The sequence below is a fragment of the Pinus tabuliformis genome, chromosome 7, assembly GCF_031772625.1.
Source record: "Pinus tabuliformis cultivar Carrire ecotype Pingquan chromosome 7, CPIR1, whole genome shotgun sequence".
In the NCBI taxonomy this organism is placed as follows: domain Eukaryota; kingdom Viridiplantae; phylum Streptophyta; class Pinopsida; order Pinales; family Pinaceae; genus Pinus; species Pinus tabuliformis.
This window is the reverse complement of record NC_142293.1, coordinates 1,190,778,457-1,190,801,287: the sequence shown is the minus strand read 5'-3', so window position 1 is coordinate 1,190,801,287 and position 22,831 is coordinate 1,190,778,457.

Sequence of the window (22,831 nt, the reverse complement as noted above, 5' to 3'; positions counted from 1 at the left end):
AAATGCAAAAACATCTCAGCCCCTGGTTAGTGATGCGCAAAAGGCAATCCTAATATATCACGAAGGTCTCATAGATCAAGACAGTGTGCGAAGTGACCTGCGAAGGTAGGCACAGTTGGATTAAATCGACCCCTCAAACATCTCTAGGGTGCAGAAACTTGGTTCTAGCATCCCCCCATACTGCTTTTCATGAAACTTCAGTCTACGCATCGCGAGCTGATGCTGAGAGGGCCAGTAGTGTAGGGATTTGTTTGGATAATTAACTCTGAACCTGGGTCAGGCCCCATCAAGCCAACAAATGGTTCCATTGCCAGGACCAGAATCTACATAGAGATGTTTGATGTCGTATCATTGGAATCCAAGCAAGAAGGAAATTGAAGGTTGGTTGGACAGGAGGATTTACGAGTTCACGGCGCAGGAGAACAAGAACTCGTGATTTACAAAATAAGAGTGGTTATATTGCTACATGTACACAGAGATCCATGAAATCTTCTTTGCGTCTTTTCCTACTAAGTTGTATGAGTGGATTGTGAAGCTAGCAAATAGCCAAGGAATGTGGAAACTCGACAATACTATTGTGTGGACCCCAGAGTTAGTGTGAAGGTTGGAAGCATCAGAGGATAAGATCATGCACGTCATTGATCATTGGCTCGATTGGATTGTAGGAGGATTCATTACTGAGTTTGCGGTTGACACTTCAGTGAGCTACAGTGAGGCAGAGTGATGTTTTCTCAAGGGACCGCGATGTAAGTACGTAAAGTCTCTAAATACTTGGATTAAAAAGTTGTTCTGTGAAAATAGGGTTATGCAATTACCTTGATGTTCGGGGCTACGCGAAGTGGAAAAACTTATAGGAACAAAGGAAATAAGGGACCAGAAACTAGCCCCTTGATTTCACCTCCATGAGGGGATTAGAAAGAACTTGCGAATGTCTCGCCATGAAGTGTGATCCATCTGATAAGGCAAAGAATTCCATGAATGCCACCCCCACCCACACCGCCACCAGCTTCACTGCCGTCACCTCCATCTTCACCCGTACCACCTTTGCCACCACCGGGATTCAATATGGCAAGCACGATAAAGTTTCTTGTGTTCAAGGGATTGGGAAATGAGGATCCGGAAAAATTTTGGTTCGTGGTAAGAGTTATATGGGAAGCATAGGGAGTTACAGATGAAAATATAAAGAAGGTGACACTAGTTAGCTCCCTGCAAGACCGTGCGCTGACTAGGTATATTAAGCACTCCAATGATAATCCAGATGTAGGAATCGCGGATATCCAAGCAGTGCTAAACAGAGAATTTTGCAGGCCAAAGTCTGAAGCACAGGCAATCATTGGATTCAAAGAAATCACAATGATACCAAGCGATACTCCTTGGGAGTTGGATCAAAGGTTGAAGTGTACGATTCATGAAGCTAATATGAATTTGATGGATGGACAACATCACGAATGATTTGTAGCAGCCACATTTAAGGAGTGCGTTATCGCAGCAAAAGTTAGCGACTCAAGTAGAGGCCTTAGAGATCGTGATGAGTCTTCATGAGACCCCAATGCAGGTTCCTAACTTGGGAGTTCAGCAGATCCACGTGCAATTGAAAAACTTATGCCTTGAGATGCAGAGTCTGAAACATGATAGAACAACTCGACCAGAAGTGCGCGAAGAGCTGTGGTGCGTAAAATGCAAGGGTCAGGGTCATGATAAGAACCATTGCTCGGTGTTCGCAAATTACCTCGTGGGAAGAGGACTGATGTCGTTAAGGACGGAAGCACAAGAAAGACCTAGCATGGCACCTGCCTTATGGTGCACGATTTTCCAAAACTATCATTTGTTACAAAATTATACACCAAATTCGTAGCAATTGTTCTATAATTTTTGTAGGTAGATGAGACATGATGAGCACACTTCAAGGAGCTATGATTTGATTATGGATAGAACTTCCACCTATAAAGTTTAGGCTGAATTGCGGCCCCTAGAATAGAATGCAGGAGTGGTGTGAATCAGATTTCAGGGGCGCGGATGAGGCCGAGGCGAAGGAGGACCTAGAAGAGGTTGCGGTCAGTTGATATGCTACAATTTTGGAGGGCCAGGACATTATGCCTACGATTGTATGAATTTGACACAGCCGACATGTTTATATTGCACCTTGTTTGATCATGAGACAGAAGATTGTCCTACGCTGATAGCTAGGATACGTGACAAAGGAACGCTACCACCTCCCCCAACTCAGAACCTGCAGATGATGAGGTCTAAGCTGCACGAGGAAGATCCAAATGTGAACATTGTGCTCCAAAGTGGAATCATGACAGGAGATGAAAAAGGTAAATAGCCTAAAGATAGTACTTGGTTTTGTGAAGCTCCAGTGAAAGAAGCGGAGTTTGATTTGGAGCATGCTTGGGTAACCTTCATGGAAGCTAAGAAGAGCTTTGTTGATGCCTCCACTTCAAGAAACAAAGATAGACTGGAGCCAGAGATGGACCCATCTATGCTCACGATGTTCTTGGAAACATGCATGAAGTTACTGTGCAATAGTAAGGCTGTAAAAGGATTACAGGAACTCATTAACAGATGCATTGGGATTGCGACAAGAGAACTGCATGTAGTCCAGAAGATTGGAAAGCATAAGACAAGGACGGGAAGTGAAATGAGGTTAACCACACATATTGGAGAATATGAGATGGACCAAGTAATTCTTGATTTAGGATCGGACATGAATGTTCTATTGAGGTAGACATGGGAGCACATGGGGAGGCCTACATTGCAGTGGTCTCCTACTCAGCTGCGAATGGTGAACCAGCAGAAAATAATACCCATCGGGTGATTGTAGGGAATCACTGTGGATATTGAGGGAGCGAGCGCATTAGCAGACATTGAAGTAATAGAGATTGTCGATGACAGCAATCCCTACCTCGCACTCTTAGGAATTTATTGGGCCACTGACATGAATAGGGTGATTAATTTGAAAAAGCGCAAGATGATTTTTGAGAAGAAGTCACTACGCATAGTTATGCCTCTAGACCATGCTGAAGGATCACACTATACAGAGCCAGTGCGCGACTATGAAAGCAATGATGATTCGGACTGCATCTATAAGATAACAACGTGAAACCAGGTCTGGGTGAATCCCACTGTGGATGTATGGCTTGCATGGGAGCGCGAGAGCTCCTGTACTTTGGATTCAGATGAGGAAATGGAGCGATGGGAGAATCGGTTACATGAGGTGACTACACTGAATTGTAATATGATGACAAGGTCACTGCACTGCATATCGACAGAAGTAAGAGACCTACCTACTTATGATCGGATAAGTGAGGTAGATACCTTTTTGGATAGATTTGAAAGGGAGGTGTCGAAAAAGCAACTCTTCCAGGCTTTGAATTGGGTACTGCGTGCTACGCCCATGAGGTGGTAGGGTACGTAGAAAGGGAGATTTGAGGACTGGTGTGAATGTAGGAGAATGATGTGCATGCATTTTGGGAAGCCTAAGATGCGACTAATTGATAAGTATGATGGAGAGGATGATCTGCACACACATTTAGCCAGGTGAATACAATCATATGGAAACAACCTATGCGGATGTGCATGAACTCTGTGCTAAGAGGTATGGTCAATAAGAGTGTGTTGGGGGGACAAATGTGCAGCTAGCTCTTAAGGTTGGATAGACAGTATGTGGGAAGAAAAATCACACAAAAGGTTATCCACGCAGAATCATTTGACAAGGTGTGCAATGCGCTGAACAAGGTATGCAACACACAACAAAGTGGTTGGGACCTGCGCGTACCTGGACAGACACCTTTTCGGTTGGTCAATGGAGTAGAAGCCGTAATACCTATGGAATCTATCATGTCTAGTCCGCGTATAGTGGCGCTCCGATGTAGGAGCATTCAACTCAGAAGAGTCATTGTATTTTAGTAGACATAGGTGGGTCTTGTGTTTTAAGGAAGTTGGTTTCCTAAGTGTTAAAATTAATGTAACTACTTAGGATTTTGAGTGATTTAAATGAGAATAAGTGTTACACAGTTATTTGTCACTGTCTTCACTTCAGTCTTCTTACTGTGTCATGTGTCCAATGCATACATGCTCATGCTCTCTAATGTTGCCAAATGACCCACTTTCCCAAAGGTTTCTGCCTCATCACGTCTGTTGGCTAAATAAATGCGCTGATGGGTGCTCCAAAACAGCTCAGAAGTGTTGCCATCACAGAAGTACACCTGATTCCCGCAATGGTCTGATTTTATGTGCCAGCGCGACTGTCGCTTGTAAGCTTTGGCGATGACTTGACTAACTACTTTATTCAATAGTGATGTCAGTGCGGAAGACCAGTTATGTGCCCGCAATGATCCAGATTGGGAGAATTTGTTCCAACAGTCAGCCTTCCAGATAACTCCAGACCTGGTTGTTGGCCTAGTTCATGTCACCCTCCTTTCTCTGACATGGTTGTTCCGTCATTTTTGCTACCTTCCTTGGAGATAAGCTCACTCTCCCACCTTTCGTGGAGACTCCTTCTCCTATTTAAACTCTCACCATTGCTATGTGCTGCTAGTTTGGAATCTTTAGTCTTTGGAATAGTTGCGGATGGTGCTGTTAGTGCTTGTGAGTTTACTAGATAGCTGGTGTGAGTGTGACAAGTGTGGGATTGTTGATAGCTTGAGAAAGGTTGTGAAGTGCCCTTAATCTTGTGTAAAACTTGTGAGTGAGAGAGACTTGTATGTTGGGAGATCCATCTTCAAAGAGTGAATGCTTGAGGAACATGCTGGCTGGATCCCGTCTGAGAAGGCTTGTGACGTCAATACTTTGGTTGTAAGCTTACTCTTATTTCATAATTAATGTAATCAATGATGTTTTCCTATGTCTTGTATGTAATGTACTTGTTAGCTCATGACTTCTTGACTTTGTGAGTAAATAGATCATTGTTGTTCTGGTTACGTGCTTTGTTGTATTTTCTTTGCATTGTTTCAGGTTGATCACTCATTAGGAGAAGGAAGCATAAGCTAGAGCAGCACAATGGAACTCCATCGACCACCGGTTGAGGTAGGCCTCCAACTATGTCTATTTAAGGAAAGCTATTGTTGATCTGTCCTTGTTTGTGACTAGACCCACTCTAAGGCTAGAGGGGATGCCTCTGTCCGCAGAGGGAACACTTTCCTGCATCACAAATTGGCGACTCCGCTAGGGAGCCATGTTCTCGTGTGACCCATGAACACGAGTCACAAGGATAGTTTGTTCTTGTCTCAACCTCGTTAAAAAATGAAACAAGGAGTGCCAAGGATAGTTCTTTTCTTATGTAAACCTCGTTAAAAAATGAAACAAGGGTTATGAGGATAGTTCTTTTACTGTGTCAACCTCATTAAAAAATGAAACAACTCCCTTTCCAAATCGAGTTTTTGATTAAGATCTCGTAAAATCCAAAGTCGAGTCTTTCCAAGATCTCGAAAGTGAACCTTCATTCCATCCACCTCGTTCAATGCGATGAAGCTAGGGGGGCATGTACCTCGATTTGCGTCATTATGTTGGGGGCATGTGAACTTATAACAAGCATAGTTTTTCATTTCAAGCTTGTGTAAACATGAAACCGAATCCAATCAGAGTTCTCCATGGTTCAAGCTTGTGTAAAAATGAACCCATACCTGATTTACATCTCGTGATTGCCGTTTTTATCTGCTAAATTTCTGCTAGATGAGCCTTGGTTGTTTCATTCCATTGCCACCATCTCTTTGGCCGATCATATGCTTTCAATTGGTTGTTTTTCCTTTCCTGAGGAACCGCAGCGATGAGTGGTTTTATTAGCCAGCCTCTTGACCATTGCATGTTATGAGCAGTTCCACCATTGTCAGAACTGGTTGCTACCCTTTATACCACTCGTTCATCTAGGACGAGTCACCTTTAAGCCCTTTTCTGACTCGTAAAAGATGAAAAGATTGTCGAGTATTTTTTTTCCTTTTTGACTCGTTAAAGAGAATAAAATGGAGGTCTGCTTTCAGCTCTTTTCCGACCGTTTAAAGACGAAAAGATAGCCGAATTTTCCCTCTTGACTCGTTAAAAGAAATAAGAGGCGGTTGAGTTTAAGCTCTTTTCTGACCTTTTAAACACAAAAATATTGTTGGGTTTTTGTCGTTTCAAGCTCATTATCGGTTACGAAACGATGTGATTTTGATCGCTTTTCTAGTTTTTCAGGTCGAAGTCACTAATCACGAAAAGTACTCCTCAATCGTAATGGTTAGGCAGTTCTTTCGAGTATCGTTTTATACTTTTTCGAGCTCGAGAGACACAAATCTACAAAAAAGGACCCCCCCTAGAGTTTTCTTTTCCGTGTCTTTTTCAAACTCTCTAAACATGAAATAGACTCTGAGTTTTACCTATGTCAGACTCATTAAACCCTAATGACATTGGACTCGTCACCATGACGAGACTCGAGCTTCTCCTTCCTAGGGCTCGTTAAAATATTACTAGGTTGGACTCAACAATAGGTTTATCATTCATTGTCTATGGCATCTAGTCACTCTTCAACATCGAAACTTTTTCCTCTTGTTGGGTTGGGACATCCATACATCGCCATTTGGCCTTCCGCGGGTTTGGGTTATCATTCTAGCCTCATTCCATTCGATTCATGCCATTTCCATCGAGCCTCTGATCCCTTGGTACCTGAATGCTGCCACCCTTCAGAGTCGTGTCGCCGACATGTTCAAGAGTATAATCCTTTTGCAGTTTACACCCTCGTCTTTTCCTCTGGTACTCTGTTTCGCCATCTACCACTTTTTCCTTATCTCATGTCATTGATTGGGGAAACATTATGGCCCTCCTGCGACGGGTTGTCTCCTGTTGACATCAACTCATTATCTAGGAGATTGATCCAGAGATCCCCTTTGGTACCTTAAAGCTTGCATGCCTCAATGGCAAGTTCTTCGCACCTGATGGTTGACTTCCATCATTGGTCGTCGATTGGGTGGTTTCACGAGTGTTCGACTCCAGCTCCTTCTTCACACTCCGTGGATTGGCTTGACAGTACCTTGAGAGCCATTGGCATTATTGGTGGTTTCTCTCGCGCTTGTTAACGGTTTTCATCATTAACCAGTAATCAAGCAATGTTCTATCATGCTTGACCTCAGCACATCTATTCGCATGTTAGAATTTGTACTATGATCGGATGGGTTCAAGACCCCGAACTCATATTACACATGTTCGGGCTACGTGGATTGGTTTATGATTACATGACCCATTGATGGATGGCTACAACCATACCTGAGTCTTCATGGATGGCTGCGACCATACCTTTATCATCATCATGGTCTCATTAGCTGGATGGCTGCATCCATACAACAAACCTATTTTGTATGTCTTTGGGATGGCTACGCCCATGCCTGGACTACATGTAATTCATCATCAGAGATATCAGTTGTACTTGCATGCAGGTTCTTCCAGATGGTGTTCCAGCTCAGTCAGTTTCGTAAAGCATTTCACCCCTCCCTCTCTCTCGGGCTTCATACTTTAGGGGTCATCTGTTACACAGTAATTTGTCACTGTCTTCACTTCAGTCTTCCTACTGTGTCATGTGTCCAAGTCATACATGATCATGCTATCTGATGTTGCCAAATGACCCACTTTTCCAAAGGTTTCTGCCTCATCGCATCTGTGGGATAAATAAATGCGCTGATGGGCGCTCCAAAATAGCCCGGAAGCGCTGCCATCGCGGAAGTACACTTGATTCCCGCGATGGTCCAATTTTATGTGCCAGTGCGACTGTTGCTTGTAATCTTCAGCAATGACTTGACTAGCTACTTTATTCAATAGCGATGTCAGCGCGAAAGACCAGTTATGTGCCCGCGATGATCTAGATTGGGCAAATTTGTTCCAATAGTCGGCCTTCCAGATGACTACAAACCTAGTTGTTGGCCTAGTTTATGTCACCCTCCTTTCTCTGGCATGGTTGTTCCATCATTTGTGCTACCTTCCTTGGAGATAAGCTCACTCTCCCACCTTTCATGGAGACTCCTTCTCCTATTTAAACTCTCACCATTGTAATGTGCTGCTAGTTTGGAATCCTTAGTCTTTGGAATAGTTGTTGATAATGCTTGTGAGTTTGCTAGATAGCTGGTGTGAGTGTGACAAGTGTGGGATTGTTGATAGCTTGAGGAAGGTTGTGAAGTGCCCTTAATCTTGTGTAAAACTTGTGAGTGAGAGAGACTTGTATGTTAGGAGATCCATCTTCAAAGAGTGAATGCTTGAGGAACATGCTGGCTGGATCCCGTCTGAGAAGGCTTGTGATGTTAAGACTTTGGTTGTAAGCTTACTCTCATTTCATAATTAATGCAATCAATGATGTTTTCCTATGTCTTGTATGTAATGTACTTGATAGCTCATGACTTCTTGACTTTGTGAGTAAATAGATCATTGTTGTTCCGGTTACATGCTTTGTTGTATTTCCTTTGCATTGTTTCAGGTTGATTACTGATTAGGAGAAGGAAGTGGAAGCTGGAGCAATGCAACGGGACTCCATCGACCACCGGTTGAGGTAGGCCTCCAACTATGACTGTTTAAGGAAAGTTATTGTTGATCTGTCCTTGTTTGTGACTAGACCCACTCTAGAGCTAGAGGGGTTGCCTCTGTCCACAGAGGGAACACTTTCCTGCATCAAAATAGGAATTAATTAAGTATTGTGAGGCATATTTGTAAATATTCTCGAATGATGGAGAACATGAGAGATTTAGGATAGATGAAAGATTTGAGAATTAGTTGTAAATCTTAGATTAGGAGTTGGTTTCATGATTTGTGGATTAAAGAGGATTCTTTGGGATATAGATGAGATTTTAGGACTTTATTGAGAAGTTTATGGATCTAAACCAGGAATTCGTTATAGAATCCTTTTGTATAAATGTAAGCCTAAAAGGCATAGAAAGGGGTTAGCTAGTTAGGGGTTAGCTAGTTACTTAGTTAGATGGTTTGACTGTAAGCCTACAGTAGGTAGGAAAACAGAGGCCACTGATTAGAATATCAGGCCAGAGAAAGAGAGACTCGTATGTAAATTATTTATTTATCAATACAGAGAATTTGATTATGAATTGTGTGGTGTGTATTGATTAATGGAGTTATGAATTGTGTGTGAAAACTAGAGTTTCCGCATAGTATATGTATGCAGGTAGAGTTCTAGCAGAACGCAGAGAATAAGTGGTATGAAGGATCATATTGGATCGCTTGAATCCATTTGAAGAATCACAATCAAGATTCAGGAGTGACTCTATTAAGAAAATGTGGAGTTAAATCAAGAGGGAGTTGTGTTGCAGGGCAACTAAATATTAAAACCTTGAAGAAACCCAAAACCACAGAAATACTAAGAAATGGCATAAAAGCGAAGTAGGCAGAAAACAATGGGAACCGTCAGATCATTTAGATCAACGAATATAAATGGAGGAGGAGGAATCTAGAGGAGCCATCGCGGCCATCTAATGGGCAAAGATCTATAGTCATCTCGTGCCAATAAGCTTGTGCGTTAGTCAAAGAAGAAAAGAAGTTTTATCAGAGAAGTTGTTTATCAGGTGAAGAAAAAGTGGTAAGCGGTCTTTTGAAATTCTAAGCGATTCCATTAATCAACCGAAACGTAGCACTCGAGTGGAGAGATAAAAACCACTTTATCGGGTGGGTAAACATTGCGCAAGATTCTCGTCCAATATCATTGTTAACCATTGGATCAAATGGGCTTTGATCAATGGTGGAGGATCACCGATTAGTTTTGTTGATCGGGTGAACCAACAATCGTCAGATTGAAAGGTAAGATCTACGGTGGAGAGTTAGCGCAATAATATTTGTGGAAAAAGCGGACGCGATGAAGGTTTATTCAATGTGCTTAAACCCTCATTGAATTCTGGCAATCGGGACCGTTCATTGGTTCGTGATCGGATGGTGATCGCGTGAAGAAGGTGAGCATCAATAAATGAGCAAAGGACGTGAATTGTTGGAAAGGTAAGGCTTACGTGTGTTTTATGTGTATTTCTATTATACGAGAGTTATAGTAGAAATCAAGCGGATTAATGTATTTTGGGTTAAATCGGGTGTAACCAAAGGAAATTGACCATGGTATGAGGTTTGGTCAATATGCGCAGGGTATATATTAACTAAATTTTATGAGGGTGTATAAGATTCCGCTCGAAAGGTTGACTAAAATTTAGATTTTGGGTTAGTCAAATATAATGTTTTCACATGAGATTTAAATTAAGAAGCCTTAAGCCTTCATTTGTGAACGGTTTCACCAGGGATCAGGTGATTAAGGTCTGGGACCAATGAAATGCAATTTTATTTGCATAATGTGGGTATTGTTGGCTTAAGTTGGCATCACATTTGGTATCAGAGCAGAATTGTGGTTGAAACAATTGATATCATAATAGAATAAGGAAATTTTGTGTTATGTTTTAAAAATGTATATGAAGGAAAGGGAAGATCAGGTTATTTGAATCTGATAAGTAGAAGGCATGACATAAGATGAGAGTAAGTGATACTCTTAAGAAGAGATTGCAAAAGCATAAAGAAAACACAGTGATGTTTGTTTTCTTGAGGAAAATGGAGATTTACTCAAATGTGAAGAGTGGATGGAGACTGCTTGTGAAATCATGCAGGTATTGTTTTATTTAACTCTGGTTTGAGTTTTGCAGGTTAAAGATAGAGTAAAGATTGATAGAAGTAGATAGACAAGGAAAGTTGTATATGTTCTAAAGAACAAAGTGAATGAAAGACTAGATAAATAGGTGGAAGTGAACCTGAAGAATCCAACTGAAAGTTGGACAGAAAGGACAAGAGTGTTCTTAGAAGGAAGCTGAACAGTAAGCTTTTGAAAGATGGAAATGATCTTTGGTTTAATTATCATTGATATGCATGTAACAATAATTAATGAAGCATATTAGAAAGAAGATCACAACATGAAGAGCAGTGATGAGGGAAGCCAGTAAAGGTTTCTGAGAGAGAGTGGAAAAACCTCATATTTCATTTGTGTTTGAAATACAACAGGACGATTGTGTTCTCAAAAGTGCAGATGATCTGAAGTCTAGAGCCTGGAGTGCTCATATGGTTTCAGAAGAGAGAACCAGATAGATGCCAAAAGACTAAGCTCAAAGGAGAGAAGCTTAGTGAGGTATCATGCAGCAGGGAGGACTTGTTGTTGCAGAGACTTGTGCAACTCATAGTGAGTGAGTGAGGAACTCATAGAGATGGAGGAAAATATGACTACTGATAGTCATAGTAGAGGTTCAGAGAAAAGCCACCAAGTGAAGAAAGAGAATGCCAAGGTAAATGGAAAGAGAATGAGTCAAGAGGAAATTGACAAAGAGATTGCTGAGATGAAAGAACAACTCAATGTATTAAGGATGATACTTGAGGAAAACCAAAGACTAGGTTGGGTCTTGAAGAAAAAGCTAGTGAAGTGGTCTAAGTTACAGAGAAGGCTACAACAGAAGCAAGTGAAGTGGCTGATGGAAGAACTTAGAGAAGTTGAGTTGGAAATGGAAGTGTCCATTTGTGAACCAGAACAGGGTGAAGTTCTAGGTGAAGATGAGGACTTGAAGACTGAAACTTCAAGTGAGACCAAAAGGTCACATGATTTTCAATCTGATGATTTGTGTATGTTTGCAGGTGAAACATGTAAAGAAGGACAATTTGCTGATATTGTCATAAAGGAGGAAGAAGACAAGCAGAATCTAAATTCTGTTCTGAAAGAAGAAGTGGAGAAGGATATCAAGCAACCAAGTGGAGGGCTTGAAGAGGTTGAAGAGAAGACCATTGAAATATTTCTGAGTCATGTAGAGGACTTGGAACAACAAAAAGAATTTAGTAAAACCTTGATGTTTGAAGTTGTTACAACCCAAGAACAATTTCTTGTGAAAGAAGGAGTTGAAATTCAGTCTGAAGAACTAATGTGTGAAGCAACGATTGAGACTGTTGAACTCTGTAATTTTCAAATTGATAATTTAAGTATAAATGCAAGAGTCATAAGTAATGATGAAGTACTTATGAAATTTCATAGAGAACTTGAGTTGCTAGAGTATTTGCTGGGAAATTCAGAGTATAGCAGTGTGATTATAGAGGAAGGAGTTCACTACAGTGGACAAGAGCAGAAAGACATCATTAGATCAGATGATGTCGAGGGGAGACTAACTGATAGTATTGAGAGTATTTTAGAGAATTATTTAGAGAATTCTTTAAAGAGGTTGAATCAACATACTGATGTGCTAATAGAAGAGGAGAAATCACAACAGCATACTGAAGTGTTTCCAGAGGAAGAAGAGGCACTGAGGCCTTATGTTTTTTATTTTAATAATTGTTTTGTGAGTGTAGGTTTAGTTGAGATGTTGGAGGAAATTTGGCACAGATGAGTAGCCAAGTAAATATGGTAGAAGAGGATTATGTGGAAGAATTTAATCCATGGAACAGAGATTTTCAATTCCTGGAGAGAATGCTGGAAAGTCGGGATTCAATGTAGAAATAGATAATCATAAAGAGGGTAAGGATGAAAGAGCGGCAGTAAGAATTCGACAACTTGAAAGAGAAGAATAGCAGTTTGAAGAGTTAGTGAACAATAGCAACAACCTAAAACAAAGAGAAAGAGGTAATAGTATGTGGCAGAGTATGGACTAGCCCAAGGATGTGTTGGAGATGGAGATTGAAGAATTATGGCAGTTGATGATGAAACAATCTAGGATGAGGGAAATGATAGCAAGAAGGATGATCAATCAGAACTTGAACCTGATTGACAAGGAGAGGAAGATGAAATAAAAGACATTAGACATACAGCAATAGCAAAGTTGCAGAGCATTCAGACAACTACAAACTAAAGTTGGGGACCCTCGAGGTTTTCTATTAACATATGAAGACACATGAGCAAGAGATCATGAATGTTTTCTACTTTGGGAGTCTGATGCAGGAGCATTTAGCTCAGAAGAATCATTGTATTTCAATAGACATAGGGGGGTCTTGTGTTTTAAGGAAGTCGGTTTCCTAAGTGTTAAAATTAATGTAATTACTTAGGCTTTTGAGTGATTTTAATGAGAATAGGAATTAATTAAGCATTGTGAGGCATATTTGTAATTGTTCTCGAATGTTGGAGAACATGAGAGATTTAGGATAGTTGAAAGATTTGAGAATCAATTGTAAATCTTAGATTAAGAGTTGGTTTCATCATTTGTGGATTAAAGAGGATCCTTAGGGATAAAGATGAGATTTTAGGATTTTGTGGAGAAGTTTATGGATCTAAACCAGGAATTAGTTATAAAATCCTTTTGTATAAATGTAAGCCTAAAAGGCATAGAAAGGGGTTAGTTAGTTACTTAGTTAGAGGGTTTGACTGTAAACCTATAGTAGGTAGGAAAACAGAGGCCACTGATTAGAATATCAGGCCAGAGAGAGAGAGACTTGTATGTAAATATTTATTTATCAATACAAAGAATTCGATTCTAAATTGTGTGGTGTGTATTGATTAATGGAGTTATGAATTGTGAGTGAAAACTAGAGTTTATGCATAGTATATGTATGTAGGTGGAGTTCAAGCAGAACACAGAGAAGAATTGAAATGAAGGATTGTATTGGAACACTTGAATCCATTTGAAGAATCATAGTCGAGATCCAGGAGTGACTGTGTGAAGAGCATGCAGAGTTAAATCAAGAGGGAGTTATGTTGCAAGGAAACTAAATATTGAAACCCTAAAGAAACCTGAAACCATAGAAACACTAAGAAATGGCATAAAAGCGAAGTAGGCAGAAAAGAACAGGAACTGTCAGATCATTTAGATCGATAGATATTAATGGAGGAAGAGGAATACGAAGGAGCCGTCGCAGCCGTCTGATGGGTGAAGATCTATGGTCATCGTGCGGCGATAAGATCGTGCATTAGTCAAAGAAGAAAAGTGGTTTTATAAAAGAAGTTGTTTATCAGGTGAAGAAAAAGTGGTAAGCGATCTTTTGGAATTCTAAGTGATTCCATTAATCAACCGACACGTAGCACTCAGGTGGAGAGAGAAAACCACTTTATCCAGTTGGTAAACATTACGCAAGATTCCCATTCGATATCGTTGTTAACCATTGGATCAAATGGGCTTTGATCAACGGTGGAGGATCATCGATTAGTTTTGATGATCGGGTGAACCAACAACCATCAGATTGAAAGGTAAGATCTACGGTGGAGAGTTAGCGTGATAATGTTTGTGGAAAAAGCGGATGCGATGAAGGTTTATTCAACGGGCTTAAACCCTCGTTGAATTCCAAAAATCAGGACTGTTCATTGGTTCATGATCGGATGGTGATCGCGCGAAGAAGGTGAGCATTGATAAATGAGGAAAGGCCATGAATTCGCGGAAAGGTAAGGCTTACATGTGTTTTATGTGTATTTCTATTATACAAGGGTTATAATATAAATCAAGGGGATTAATGTATTTTGGGTTAAATTGGGTGTAACCAAAGGAAATTGACCATGGTATGAGGTTTGGTCAATATGCACGGGGCATAGATTAACTAAAGTTTATGAGGGTGTATAATATTTTGCTGGAAAGGTTGACTAAAGTTTAGAATTTGGGCTAGTCAAATATAATTTTTCTACATGAGATTTAAATTAAGAAGCCTTAAGCCTTTATTTGTGAAGGTTTTCACCAGGGATCAGGTGATTAAGGTCTGGGACCAGTGACATGCAATTTTATTTGCATAATGTGGGTATTTTCAGCTAAGACTGGCATCATACTCGCAGGGGTAATGGACTGCGGAGCCCTAGAAGAAAGGCTTACACCATTGGAAGAGCTCGAAGATGAATGGTTGGGACTTGATGAAGAGATCCAATAGGGTGATCTTAGGCTCCAAGAACTCATGAATGAAAGAGTTCGGTTGAGGAAGAAAAGCGCCATGGTGGAAGTGGAAGTCAAGAAGCTTGAGGAAGGAATAAAGAAGGACTTTCTTGATAGAAAAACCGTAGTAATAGAGTAGGATGAGCTCGATTACATTGACAGACTTGGGGACCACCACTGAGAGTTTCTCAGTTTTCTGCATGGGATGGGACCATATGTTATTAAGGAAATCACAGATGGTGGCACGATGTAGTTGGAGAAGTTAAATGGCAAACTCTTCTCAGGAAAAGTAAATGGTAGTCGGATGAAGCCTTACATAGGTCACTCGACCATCTGACTAACCGCGGGAAGCATAGGCTTAGCACTCCAGGCAGTTGAAAGGATGCGCGGGACTATAAACTACTTTTCTTGAGAGCTACGCGATGTCAAGATTACGCGTAGTAGGGAGGTTTCATAGGGTCTGTGATAGCACAAGGGTAACTATGCTGCTGTGCGGGTTGGCTGGAAAGTGACCGTTATAGTCACTATTCACGATGTGATGCTTAGTTTGAGACCAAATGGAGCAGGCGACAAGAATTTAGGGCAAACTTTATGGGCTATATTTGGGAAAATCTTTCGCCAAAGAAGCAATAATGAACTGAAAGTCAGGGGAATGGTCGAATTCAAATTTAAAAGGCACTATAAAGTGTAAAGGGATTCCCAGCAAACAATACTTGGCAATTTAAGAATTGAGCTATTGTGCACCCAAAGATTCATGAACCTCGATTTGTTTGATCTTTTGAAGTTGAAGGCATTGTTTGAGCACTTACCTGTGCCATTGAGAGATCTGTGGAACAAGAACATGGCAGTGTCTGAAGAAGCCATGGATATTGGAGAGATGACCGCTGAAGAGGCCACGCAAGCCATGACAGTAGGAGAAGCCCTAGAAAGCATCAGGATAATCATAGAAATCCCTAAATTGCCGTGTACAATGAGACCCAAGAAAGATAAGTAGCCTATGGTACCAATGTGTGTGTCCCCCAAGAATCCATTAAGGACAAGGCGCACCATGGAAGAAAAGGGGAAGGCGATCAATTTGGAAGCTGATGAGGAGGAAGAATACTTCAAATAAATCTTGGTGGAAGAGGAGGACGATGAATAAATGGAGGAAGAAGCCCAAGATACAAACCCTCTCACCATATTGCCCACATATGTTCCTTCACGGGAGGGGAAAGCAAGGGTGCCCAAGTACCTAGATGAGAGCAAGAGCTCTTTGTAGACTTCGCTACTACCCGATGATATTGTTTTTGATGGACCACACTTGGGATGGGTGCCAGTTATAAAATTTGAAGATTGGGATCTTGTGGACCATGAGAAATTTCCACATTTGGAAACCGCATAGCTGATGTGGCCGAAGAAAAATACAGTGGCGAGAGTCATAGAATTTGAGCCACACAAGTGGTTGCGAGGAGTAGAGAAAGAAGCATTATTAAACCTGCTCTGGGTTCCACATTACCATCGTGCCCTAGTGACTATCTTTTTCATCAAGCAGCTACTCTGCCTGGTGCATGATGGGTGTTTCCCCATCATCTGATTCACTGAATTACCCAACTCCCTTGCAAAGGGGAGGATCCAACAAACATATCCGAGGGTAAAACTGATGATATGGCCATCGCGGAGGCCATGAATAAGAAGTTAAAGATGGAGAAGAAAAAGAGAGGGTACACAATCTAAAGTATCAATAAAGTTGTAGTCAAAGTCACGACGCAGATATTAGCTGAGAAAGTTATGCAGAAGTGACACGTGAATGAGATACACACGCGGTGGTTGCACTTGCTACGTAATGCATAGAGGGGGTCCAATTGAACTGGGCAGATTACTTGTGCAGGGAGTTCCTGGAAAACTGTCTCGAGGCACAAGAATAGGGGAAGACTTTCCACTATGCATGGCTTCTTCTATCCATAGTGCTAGTGGCTTGGGAATTGCCTGAGGACAGCTAGTTCCCCACGATTATGAAGGATCTTCTGGAGGTAGCGAAGTACGCTTCATTGTGGGCAACTAAAGATGCACAAAGGATCAAAGACAATAAGATATTCTGGGTGTTCATGGAGATGAACATAAGAATGGGGATTAACCACAAGTCGCGGTTATCGCCCACTATCTATAATAGTCTATAGAGCTTCGCAGACTTCAAGGCGAACTTCCATCACACGTACATCAGAATGAGGAAGGAGCCCGCGAAGGCATGGAAGGAGCTACCTTACCTGGCCACAGACGATGTCATATTCGCAATGCTTGAATCATGGCTGCCGAAGTGGCACACTCCCGCCAGCTCCACGGTGGAATTAGAGAAGTCCACTACATAGAGGAAGAAGGAGGAGGTAAAACTATGAATGGCTCAGTTGGTAGAGAAGAGAATGAATGAAGCAGCAACAGTAAAGGTGCAGGAGGCATGGGATGCCATGAAGGTAGCAGAAGAACAACTAAAAGTAGCAAAGAAGGAGAGCGAGGGCCAGAAGTTTCCTTCACCTAAACAGGAAACATAAATAGAGGAAGGTAGCGCAGACCCACAGACAGCTTCCACACAATTGAAGAGGCAGTGCCCAAGAGAGTAAGTGGGGTTGTGGAAGAATTCGAAAGCCTCCCAGACTTCTTTCGACCCGATCACCCTCACTGAGGGGGATCTCCATCACATAGGAGAGACGATGCAAGACGTCACCAGAGATGCCCTCCAGCAGTTTGTAGAGGAAAACCAGATAGTGTTTGGGGCCCTCCAGACATAGATACATGAGTTTTAAGTGCACACTCCTCAGGCTGGTACTCTATCGACTAGCCTTGCAGTAGGCACGACCCCAGCTGAGGAAATGTTGCACACCCACATGACCAACACCATTGTGCTACCAAAGGGTGCACTGGTTACAAAAAATGAGGCCAATAGGCCTATGGTCAGTGCACTGAAGGGAGTTTGGATAAACATGGTTGCGCTCCCTCAGGAGACGCTCTATGTTCTGCATGATGGAGTGACTGCAGAACTGCGGGCCAGGGAGGGTCGTGCACTCTAGGTGATGAGCAAGCAATGGATTAATATCGAACAATTGAGCCTACAATACGATGAGGTCATGACACAAAATAGACATCTAGTGCAGGTGGTTGAGGAAGCCTGCCAGATGGTCCCTGAGTTGGCCATCCTAGTCGAGTAACCAACGGAGGCACACATCTGGAGACTAGCAGTAGGGGTGCGCAAGGCGAAAGAAGAAATGGCTAAGGTTCAGCTAGAGCTAAACCTTCAGATAGTTGAGCTACAATTGAAGGCGCAACCTTCAACTCCACCTGAGGTGAAGGAACAGTGCGCCAGTGCCATTACAATAGGAATAACAGAGATCAACAATGCAATGAAGGACTGAACCAAATTGTTTGAAGAGTCCTTCAAGGTCCTCACCACTCTACAGGAGGACCTGAACATAGAGTGCTTAGAAACGGAGGTGTGCAAGATGCAGCAACAGTACAAAAGAATAAAAGGGACCGTGCAGACAGTGGCCCTTACACAGAGGCTCGTGCATATGTAGCAGGAAAAAGCACTCAAGGAGCAGATAGACATTACGTGACATAAGGAAGTTGTCTTAAAGGTGTGTGTACAACCATGGATCGATGAGGCATTCATCATTATAGCCTCGGTTGAAGCCAAGCTCGCGCAGATGCAGGAAAAGTAGGAACAAGTGCAGGGCAACAGTTCAGCTACAACAGTATCTAAACAGCACGTCCAGGAAGTGCAGCAAGCAACTTCTAAGTGTGGTGCCAATCTTGCAGCAGTTAAGGCAGAGTTGGGATGTCTCTACACAAAGATCTCTGCACCGATATAATGACTCAAGGGCGAGTCATGATGTTTTTTTTGGGGGCCTGTTGGGCACGGGATCCCCCAAGGGAAGTTTTGAGGCTTAAAGCCCAGTTTTTGGTTAAATGTTGTAAATCCAATGTAAAGGCTCCACATTTTGTGGGCACGGAGTACGAAGTTGTAAATGAGTCATAGGGTTGTCCACCCTCAATTTTGTAATGTAATGTCAGCGTTAGAGATCTACCCATGGTTCGCAGACCATGGGATTGTATAAATAGAGCGAGGATCTAAGTAGTTAAATAAATAGAATAGTAGACTTAAAAGGAATGATGATGGAATAGAAGGATAGTAGAAGATCTGAGTGTAGAGTCGAGTCTTTGGGTCATACAATAGGAGAAGGCTCTACAACTGAGTGCACAGAGGCATAGTAGTCCGCAACTGAGTGCACGGACCCCTGTAGCTAAGTGTGCAGGGCGAGTTGAGTCTATTACTATTGAAGCATTAATAAAGAGAAGTTTTACATCAATTATGTGTTTTTATTTCCTATTTTCTGTATCACATATATTGGGTATAAATTTCATTTCTATTGTCTATATGGTGCACAAACATATCTAATTGTGTTGATTAAGTAAATGTGAGATAAGGTATCTGTTTACTCGAAGTTAACTAAAAATTATAAGAAGATAAGTAAGATACACGGTGTAACTTGGGGAAATAGTGCAAATCACTGCCCTAGCAGTGTGAAAACATCTCAGCCCCTGGTTAGGGCTGCACGAAAGGTGATCCTAACATATCTTGAAGGTCTCGCAAGTCAAGATAGTGCGTGAAGTGACCTATGCAAAGGTAGGCACAATTGGATTAAATAGACCCCTCAGACATCTCCAGGGTGCAAAAACTTGGTTCCAGCATCCCCCCATACTGCTTTGAGTAAGACTTCAGTCCACACACCACGGGCTGATGTCAAAAGGGCTAGTAGTGTAGGGATTTGTTTGGCTAATTAACTCTAAACCTGGGTTAGGCCCCATCAAGCCAACACTATCAAAAACACAAGAAACAAGAACACAAGATATTGGCTCTGTTCTAGGGAAAAACATCTCTCTCTTGGATAGGAAAATCATTTGGTAAATTTCTCTTATTGAAGCTTCTATTGATTAACTGCAAACCCTATACCCTTGATAAGAGCATCCTCCAAGCACAATTCAAGTCCTTCCTCCTTCCTCCACTTCGTTCCCCGGCACTTCGTCCTCCTTCTTTCGACACTTCATTCTTCTTACAACTGTGATAGTCCTTGTTGGACTTTCTCTAGAACAGACACTTATCCTTGATATTTAGTGAGACCCCTTACTTGTGATGATCCCTTCCTTCCTCTTGACCAATAGAGCTCCTTCTTCAAGGTGTAGTTGCAGAATTGATATGATTTTCCTGTAGCCCTAAATTCTTCACATGTGGGAGGTTTCCTTGAGTATTTGGTTCCTTTCTTCTTCGATTGAGAGAGTATCTTCCTTGATCTAGTGTAAGTACTTATAGGCCTGAGTTTCAATCCAAAACAATGAGAAGTATGAGACTATTATGTTGCTGCTATTATGACCATAGAGATGCCTCCTTCATGTGTGTGACTATGTTTTACCCTTGACACAATCCTCCAACCTTCGGTGATGATTTCTCCTTCTTCCCTGCACTAGAGGCTCCTTATACTTGTCCTTTTTCACCCTATTCTCGATATTCCTTGCTCACTAATTTCAGAGGTGGAATTCTTGTCATTTGAAGGAAGTGACAACTTCTATATATAGAGGAATGTCCCTCCTTTAGGCCAACTGGAGGCGGACATAATGATTGTCGGCCAAATTGAGTTTCCTTCATCATTTTTTCTCCTTTGATAAGGTTATTGCATGGAGAGGACTTGTCTTTGCTTAGAGGGATATTCTTTGACTCTTTTACAAATATGTACATGGTGTAACATGCCCTTAAGGGTTTTCAAACTTTTTTTTGACTCTTTGACTTACCTATAGCACTTTAACATGTGCTAGACCTATTTCAATGAGAAATAAACTCATTGATAAATATAACAAAAATAATATTTTGTTTCTTTAATAAATACAAATATCAAAAGTACATTTATGAAGACCGAACCTAGTTACACTTTCTTCAACACTCCCTCTTAACTGGGGAGGTATTCATAAATCAGTACAAGGTGTTTGACTATTTTTCAATCTTGAAGAATTCATATAAGAGAAAATGGATTTGAAATACATCTGTTATAGCATCATAGTAACCAAAAATTTTCATAGCAAGGCCTTGACTAACATCTCTATCTCCCATAAGATCAAAGCACAATGTTGGCGATACCAATGACTTATAGACACCTTAGTCATTGTCTCTCAAGGTACATACCCACCCGGGTGTTCACTGAGTATGACCTTCTAGGACTATTCTTGTCTTGGGTTCCCAGACCTCAAAGAATATCGATCATCTTTCCTACTTTTGTCTTGGATGCCCTACACATCCTCAAAGAGCATCAGATCCTAGATGATTACCTACTCCTCCCACTCTTTCTTACCAAGTGAAGACAAGAATGTTGTGTCTAACTCTTCCTCTTAATTGAGGAACACATGCCCAAGTTTCCTCTAACAAGGAACTTGCCCAATCTCCTTTGTAGTTGGGAACTTGTTAGAACTCCCTCTTAGCTAGGGACTTGTCCATTCATCAAAAAATTATTCTTCATGGGTCCTTCAGCTGCTTGATCTCCTTATTTCCTTTTATGTCATGAAGTCTTTGTTTGAACTTCTTCTTGGTAGGGCATCGGCCATTTATCACTTTCCTTCCTGATTTTTCATGCCATTGCTCCGTTTGTGGAAAGTGGCCTTCTTGATATATATCAATTCCTATTGTCATCTGGCTACTCCTTTGTCATCTTGTCTATGGTTTAGAATACTTTTCACATGGATGCTTAGTTGTACTCACTTGTTCCATACTTTTATTTAGTAGCACAAGATGACTTCATCCTGATATTGCTTCAACATCAAACATTTCTTTTGCTAGATGGCTTCTTTATCATGCCATATTTGTAATTTTGAATCAATTATATGTACCTTAATATCTCCAAGGGCTCATCGATGTCAAGGGTACTTTTATATTTTACCTTCCTTTGTCAGAGTTGTCATGCCTTCTTTCTGGAGATGTCTTATACTAGATATTTGTCAAATAATGGTTCTTCGTGTACATGGTGTTCTTATATGCTTGATTTATTTCTTCATTTGCTTCTTCTTGGACAATTTAGTCAACAACCTCATACTCCTTATGATATCACTTCTTCCTTACCTGCTTCTTGGATTAGTCAACAACCTCATACTCCTTATGAGAGCATTTCTTCATGTTTACCTTCATTAGATTGTAGTACATGCCTTCGAGCATGTCATTAGTGAAAGATATCCTTTTATACTTGATCATGCCATAGAACTATTCTCATGACCCAATAGTATATATGATGACATGACTTAAACTTTGATGCATACATACCTCATCTTGATTCTTCTTTGATCATCTTGGTTTCATTTGATGGTTCTTCTTGATTGGTGTAGCCTTTCTTGCTTCATATTTTCTTACCTACATATCATTAATTCTTGAATCCCATGAATGGGACTCCCAATGAACCATCTACTCTTATTTATTGACCTTATTTTGAAGATTCTATCAAAGGATCATGAAGACCCTTATCTTGCAAATGTTTCTTCCTTTGATCATGGAGGTCTTCTAGGAATTTTAATCATGGTCAATTATTATTTTGTTGTGGATGAGGTCCTATAATAGGTATGCTCCTTCTATATGAATATATTGAGCTATATATACACCATGCTCCTATATTATAGAATATATCTATAACCATGCAATATATTCTATTTCTGTATGCTCCTATACTACTCAAAACTTTGAAAGAAGACTTTAAGTAAAGAGGTTGACTTAGTCATAGTAGAGATCTAGATAATCTTCCTTTTTATGCTTTTTGTCTTCTTCTTTCACTTCTTGAGTTACATGAGCTTCTTCCCTTTTTATTTTATTGTTGTTGTAATTCTTAAGTTTAGGACAATCCCTTTTTAAGTTTCCATATTCTTGGCATCCAAAGAATTGGAATTTGGACATATCTCTATTGGTTGTTCTTCGTGGACCAAATTTTCCAAATTTTCCAAAGTTTCCCTTTCTCTTGGCCATGGTAGAAAAT